This window comes from Arachis ipaensis, chromosome B6 (assembly GCF_059453495.1).
Source record: "Arachis ipaensis isolate K30076 ecotype BB chromosome B6, ASM5945349v1, whole genome shotgun sequence".
Classification (NCBI taxonomy): Eukaryota; Viridiplantae; Streptophyta; class Magnoliopsida; order Fabales; family Fabaceae; genus Arachis; species Arachis ipaensis.
The window spans coordinates 62,146,276-62,153,811 of NC_142441.1; the positions used below are offsets into that span (position 1 = coordinate 62,146,276).

Sequence of the window (7,536 nt, forward strand, 5' to 3'; positions counted from 1 at the left end):
CCCCAACAATGGAGTTTAGAAACTCATGCTGTCAAAGAGTACAAAATTCAGATCTAAAAATGTCATGAGATACAAAATAAATCTCTAAAAGTTATTTAAATATTAAACTAGTAACCTAGGTTTATAGAAAATGAGTAAACTATGATAGATAGTGCAGAAATCTACTTCTGGGGCCCACTTGGTGTGTGTTGGGACTGAGACTAAAGCTTCTCACGTGCCTGGGCTGTGTTGGGCATTCAACGCTGTAACGACCCAACTTTCAATACGTCATGATCGTACCAAAAGTAAGGCGTTACTGACCTGTTTTCCTTATTAACTATTTACTATTAAGCCTTTAGTTTGATATTGCGATTCAATTTTAGTAAAAATACCAGAAATTTTTGTTTTTATTAATTAAAATCATATAGCAAACATCACCAAGTAATAATAATCACATAATTATTAATAATAGTAATATTATACAAAAGAATTTAAATAAAATTCAGGTATAACTCCTATCCCTCTGCATAAAATAAAAACTAAAGCTACAAAGGCAAGGGAATTCTATGAAAGAAACTCAAGTTATAAACTTAACTCATAAGTAAATTCTAGAATCGCCCGCAGCTTCAAACTGAATCTTCAAACCTGTGTCACTGAAAGGGTGGAAGATTTTGGGGTGAGAACAAACCACACGTTCTCAGTAGGGAATGGGAATGCCGTAAAAGTAATGATTGACATGCAAATAATTAACTTTGCTTAATAAACCCTCTTCGTCAAACCCTTTGAAATACTTTTTAATCTTACTTTAGATAAATAGTTACTTTCTTTAGATTTCTAAACCCAAAACAGATCTCAATCACAATTTGTCATATTAAATATCTTTTAGCCACATAATTGATTCTCAGTCACAATTGATTCTCAGTCACAACAAACAGTTATTAATCAGTTCTATATATTCATAGACTACTAGCACAAGTAAGAAACTCAATTCAACAGACAAACAAATCACAATAAAACAAACAACACAATCGCAAAGAAGTAATACAAGCAAACACAACCAAAAGCAAATGCACAACCAATATGATGCATGTCTGTCCTAAGCAAGCCATGAGCTCACGTGTCGGTTTACACCCTGCAGCCCGACATTACCTAGGAACAAGTCCCAGATATGGCTTCCCTTTGTGTCCTTCGTGCATATGTGTCAGTGGTAAGAATACCGCTCCTTCGTGACTACCGGCAGTCGGCGCAAAGCCCGACCCCATAATATACGCACAAGGGGAAACAGTGATCCTCAGTTCCTGGGCGTCCCCGAGATCATTTCACAAACAAAACAGAGATCTTCAGTTCGTGGGTTATACCCGAGATCAATACACAATAACATAGCGATCTTCAGTTCGTGGGTTATACCTGAGATCAATACACAGCAAACATTGATCTTCAGTTCATGGGCTATACCCGAGATCAACATACAACAATTCATGGGTTATTCCCGTAATCAATGATTATCAGTTCGTGGGTTTTTCCCGCATATAAAACAAATAACAATCTATAGGTTTTCCCCGAGATCAATGATCATTCAGTTCATGGGTACTTCCCGTATTTTACCACTTTTCATTTTCCTTTCTAAAACTCAACAATCCATATATCAGTTCCCCATTCTCTTTTCCCTTTGAATCCTTAACATATTTTCTTAAACCTTCCTTAACTTTCTCAAGCATTCGTTCGCAAAAATCTCAATCATCAATTCAGTTCATAATCTCTGCTTTAGCAACCTTGAGTCAAGCCAACTTTAAAACTATTTTTCAGTTTAGTCCTCTATCAAAAGACTCAAGAAAATCATTTATTTTAATTTCATTAAACACCTTTCAAAACATAGCCTCTCATTAGAAGTAATCAAATAAAACTTAAATAATCATTTTTCAAATCCAAATCTTCTAAAATAACTTCTCAAATAAAACCTCAAATTTTATAAAATTTCGGCAGCACCTCCCCTAAAACTCGGACTTAGCCACCCCTTACGGGTTCCCTCTTTCTCAACAAGTCTCCCCCTTTCCTCAACAACTACCAAATAAGAGGTTCTCAAATCAGTCAGAAAATTCACAATTTACAATAGCCAACAGTTCGTTCATAACCCACAATTCCCACATAACCCATCAATTCGTAACTAACTTTCACTTATCATAGGATTCTTTCAAAATTAAACTCAATAAACTAGTATTCCAAGAAACTTGGTGTTGAGGTAATTTGGTCACAATAAAAACTTGTACCATCTCTCTTAAAATTCTGTTATTGTTTCCTAAGAAAATGCAGAAAAACAGCAGCAAGTAGTATGTTTGATAAATTCCTTAAAAATCCAGTTTTCACCCAATGCCATTCAAAATTCACGACCTCAAACAAGGCTCTTTTAGCTTTTTATTGAATCAAATTCCAGATTAATACCATGTCATATGAAAAAGTTATGAAGTGAGAAACACAGCCAGGCCTTTTAGAATTCGGTTTCCAAAATCCAGTGAGTTATCCATACTCTTTTCAACATATCTACTTGGTTAAATAGGATATTGACATGAAATTTAAATTGAAGATTGTGGACACAGGAATCTTGAAAATTCCGTTGGTTTCAGCTCAAATACTTTCCAGAATTAAAAGTTAAGTGAGTTGGAAATTGGTGCTTCTGCAGTAAAGAAACAGAATTTTCTGCAGAAACCATCAATCTTCAAAAATTCATTTCTCCCAAAATACTAATCAATAAATTCTGAATTTTTTATGAGATGCTCAAAACACAGTAAAGTTTCATGCAAAAATAGTTTCATTCAAGTATATGACCTGGGATGCTCCCAGAAATTGATTCTTTCTACTGTCATGTATGCAGAAATTTTGCCGTAAGCATTTTCAACAACCTTACTTATCAAAAACCACATTTGAACTTATAACCCTTCCAAAATCACACGTTTAACCTCTTTCCAGTTATTCAAAATTGTCTTCATTGCCAACACAGCCCAAGAACCCAGAATCAATAATTCACACGATGTCAAGTACTTAAGCATCATCAAACCTTTTCTTTTCTACACTATGCCAAGCATAATTTTCCATATACACTCATCATCATTCAAACACACAATAACTCATCAATTCACACCAGCAAGCTCAGCAACAAAAGTAACACCATTTATTCTATCCCTTACAACATTCAGTACGCACAATCATCAAATCAATCACCAACTACAGTTATAATTCAACTCAATTCCATCCATATCAGAGAAAACAATATCAATTACAACTTCAAACACTCACAACAAAGCCCAAAGACATTCGCAGCCTTAACCTGAATTCAATAATCCAATTGAAGCACTAACACAACATCAAACTTACTCCAAATTTCACAACCTCAACCATCATCACAATAATCCCAAACCAAACACAAATCTAACTCAGCTCATCAATTACCATTACGACAACTCTTCAATAGTTAACTCTTCAAATTTCAATTTAACAAGTATTATCAAATGAATCACCATTCACAGCTCAAAATGTTCACAACTAACTAACTAATTTCAAATGCATTTCAAGTCATTCATGACAATTAAGAAATTCTAAACCATTGTTAACCATTTGCACTTATTCAAATAACTTGGTGGGCATTCTAAATTAAAAACGTTAAATCCCCTACCTCAATGTCGCGTTAACAATGCAATCAAACCAAACATCAGCCTCAATAACATTTTTCTGATGAGTTCCCTTCCTCCGGCAACAACACAGCAGCTCCGAACCTACGTAGCAGCGTCAGAATCATCAAGGGCAGCTCCAACGTTGGTTTCCAGCGGCTCCAACGGCAATACCCACGGCGGCAAAGATTCAGGTAACTGCGAAAATCAAAAGCAGAGGAAGAACAGAGGACAACCGTGAGCAGGGACAAGGATGAATTACATCAGAGTCAAAATAGCAACTTCGGCGACCCTCACCGGCAAGAACAGAACCAACGTAACTTTAAGGGGCTGAGATAGCAAACCCTAAGAAACAGAAACGGAATTTTGGGGTAGCAGCAGCGGTGCTGGTGGCTCAAAGCAGCAAGAACGCGATGCCGGATCACCTCCCGTGACGACAAGGTTCGCCGACGGCAGAGGCGCAACCAGAAGCTTCGGCAGCGACGGATCTGGTGGTGGTTCAGACGAAGACAACGCCGGCGACTGGGAGAAACTAGCTCCGACGGCGCACGGGTTTCCTTCCTCCTCCTCTCTTTAATCGCGTCACTCCCTCTCTCCGCGGCGGTGGCACGGCAGCAGTGACGAGCTTCAGCAGCGGCGAATCACTGGCGACGGAGGTTTGGCAGTGGTGAACGGCTTCTCTTCCTCTGTGCGCACTCTGCTCCTCCCTTCCACCAATCAGCGACAGCAACGCAGATAGGGTGTGGCGTGACGGCAACGGAACAGCGGCACGATGGTGGCGGCTGCGCGCGGGCAAGGCTGGGCGACGCTGGCGATGGTGGCGTGGGATCCTTGCGTGCGGCAGTCCGGCGGCCATGGCGGCGCGGCAGCAACTCTTTCCTCTCTCTTTGCTCTCTGTTTCCGTTTCTACGTTAGGTTTAGGAAGAAAAGGGGGTATGGTGCGGCTGAAGGGAGAAGAAAAGGTAGGTTAGGGTTTCTCATTAGGAACTTAGGGTTTTCAATTTGGGAAATTAGGGTTTCTGAGTTTGATTTGGGAATTAGGGTTAGAAATTAGGATTTTATAAAAGAATATGGATAGATATGAATAGATATTTTGATAAAATTGAATAGTAGAGTAATTTTAGAATCAAATATACTCTATTAAAAATATTTAGGAACATTATTTATCAAGATATTGCTAAGTTCAATTAATTATTTCTAATTTACATTATAAAATGAACAAGTTAATTATATTTTGTAAAGTACAATTTAAATTCAAATATCAATTTTCTAGATTAAATCATACAAGTCTCTATTATTTTTCTATCTCCGAAACTTTAATTTCAATTTATAAAATCATTAATTATAATAAAAATTGTACATAAATATGAATTGACTTAAACTTAAAGTATTTATAAATATCAATCTAATCATTTCTAATAAAATAATTTCTAGGAGTTCAAGTTAATAATATAATTTATTCAAAATAGAATTTATTTAAATTAAATTATACAATTTTTTTTTATTTTTCAATTACCAAAATTATAATTTCATTTATACCAAATATCTAATAAAGATTATACAAAAATTCTAATTAATTTAAACTCCAATTATTATGAAACTCCATTTAATTACCTTTAGTAAAATAATTTTCTTAAAATAAATCACAAATAACTAATTATTTAATTTTCAAAAACTAGGGTTGTTACAAACGCCAGGATGTAACCTGTTTCTGGCGTTGAACTCCAACTTGTAACGTGTTTCTGGCGCTGGACGCCAGACTGCAACATGGAACTGGCGTTGGACGCCAGTTTACGTCATCTATCCTAGAGCAAAGTATGGACTATTATATATTGCTGGAAAGCCCTGGATGTCTACTTTCTAACGCAATTAGAAGCATGTCAATTGAACTCTTGTAGCTCCAGAAATTCCATTCCGAGTGTAGAGAGGTCAGGATCCAACAGCATCAGCAGTCCTTTTTCAGCTTGAATCAGATTTTTGCTCAGCTCCCTGAATTTCAGCCAGAAATAACCTGAAATTACAGAAAAACACACAAACTCATAATTAAGTCCAGAAATATGAATTTTTCCTAGAAACTAATGAAAATAAACCAAAAACTAACTAAAACACACTAAAAACTATATGAAATTAACCCCAAAAAGCGTATAAAATATCCGCTCATCACAACACCAAACTTAAAATGTTGCTTGTCCTTAAGCAACTAGATAAATAATATAGAACACAAATGAGTCAAGAAACAATAATATCTCAGAGTTTTTGAGTGAATCTCAGATTCTAATTAAATGAGCGGGGCTAGTAGCTTTTTGCTTCCGAACAGTTTTGGCATCTCACTTTATCCATTGAAGCTCAGAATGATTGGCATCTATAGGAACATAAAATTCAGATAGTGTTATTGATTCTCCTAGTTCAATATGTTGATTCTTGAACACAACTACATTTATGAGTCTTGGCCGTGGCCCTAAGCACTTTGTTTTCCAGTATTACCACTGGATACATAAATGCCACAGACACATGATTGGGTGAACCTTTTCAGATTGTGACTCAGCTTTGCTAAAGCACCCAATTAGAGGTGCCCAGGGTTCTTAAGCACACTCTTCTCTTTGCTTTGGACCTTGACTTTAACCGCTCAGTCTCAAGTTTTCACTTGACACCTTCACGCCACAAGCACATGGTTAGGGACAGCTTGGTTTAGCCGCTTAGACCAAGATTTGATTTCCTTAGGCCCTCCTATTCACTGATGCTCAAAGTCTTGGATCCTTTTTATTACCATTGCCTTTTGATTTTAAGGGTTATTGGCTTTTTCTGCTTGCTTTTTTTTTCTGCAAGCTTTGTATTCACTGCTTTTTCTTGCTTCAAGAATCATTTTTATGATTTTTCAGATTACCAATAACATGTCTCATGTTTATTATTCTTTCAAGAGCCAACATATTTAACATTCAAGAACATCAAATTCCAAAGACATATGCACTGTTCAAGCATTCATTCAGAAGGCAGAAAGCATTGCCACCACATGTAAACAATTAGAATTTGTTTTATTAAAAACTCGAAAATTATTGCCTCCTTGTTCTAAAGAAAATCTTCTATTTTATTCATGTTTAATGATGATGAGAAAAATAAATTATAGCTTAATGGGGGATGAAATCAAAATATAAATACTAATTACCATTATATGACTCCTAAAGGAAACTCAAATAATAGAAAAAAAGTTATCACAGGGTTAAGGTTAAGATCAGAACTCAACAACCTTGACTTTGGGAAGCGGATGCCTCTTTAGTCTGTGGGGTGCTTGGCCCTTCAAGAGATAGTTTCTGACGCTTTAGTTCTCTTAATTCACGCCCTTGCACCTCTTGTTCTCTGAGCAGTTTGCAAAGCGTGCTGTTTTGATTTTGCTGTTCTTCCTTCAATTGGTCCATGGTTTCTTGCAACTTAGTGACAGATGCCTCAAGATGCTCCCAGTATTCAAATTGAGGGAGTTCTGGTAGGAATTCTTGCGCCCTCCTCTTGATGGGGTCATCTTGCATTTGTTTTTTTTTCATTGTGATTTTAGTGATTGGTTGCTCCACTAAGATATACTCTGTTATTCCCATCTTTACTCCAGCATCTTTGCAGAGCATAGATATTAGGCTTGGATAAGCCAACCTGGCATCCTTGGAGTTCTTGTTGGCAAGTATGTAGAATTCAAATGGGATCAGTTGATGAACTTCTACTTCTTTTTCCAATATAATGTAATGGATCATCACTGCTCTTCTAATATTGACTTCAGAACGGTTGCTGGTGGGCAATATAGAATGCCCAATGAAGTCCAGCCATCCTCTGGCGACTGGTTTGAGATCTTCTCTCTTGAGTTGATTTGGGGCACCCTTCGTGCTGGTGGTCCACCTGGCTCCAGGGATGC

At 36.9% G+C, this 7,536-nt stretch overlaps 1 long non-coding RNA gene across 1 annotated transcript; it reads right to left on the reverse strand.

The window, feature by feature from the left end:
* Positions 1-411: 411 nt before the first annotated feature.
* On the reverse strand, positions 412-4,594 carry LOC107648199 (uncharacterized). Its single transcript, XR_001621785.3, has 3 exons — positions 3,939-4,594; positions 3,647-3,839; positions 412-632 (listed from the first exon to the last, which is right to left on the reverse strand). It is a non-coding gene; the product is annotated as an uncharacterized LOC107648199 (long non-coding RNA).
* Between the last annotated feature and the right edge of the window lie 2,942 nt (positions 4,595-7,536).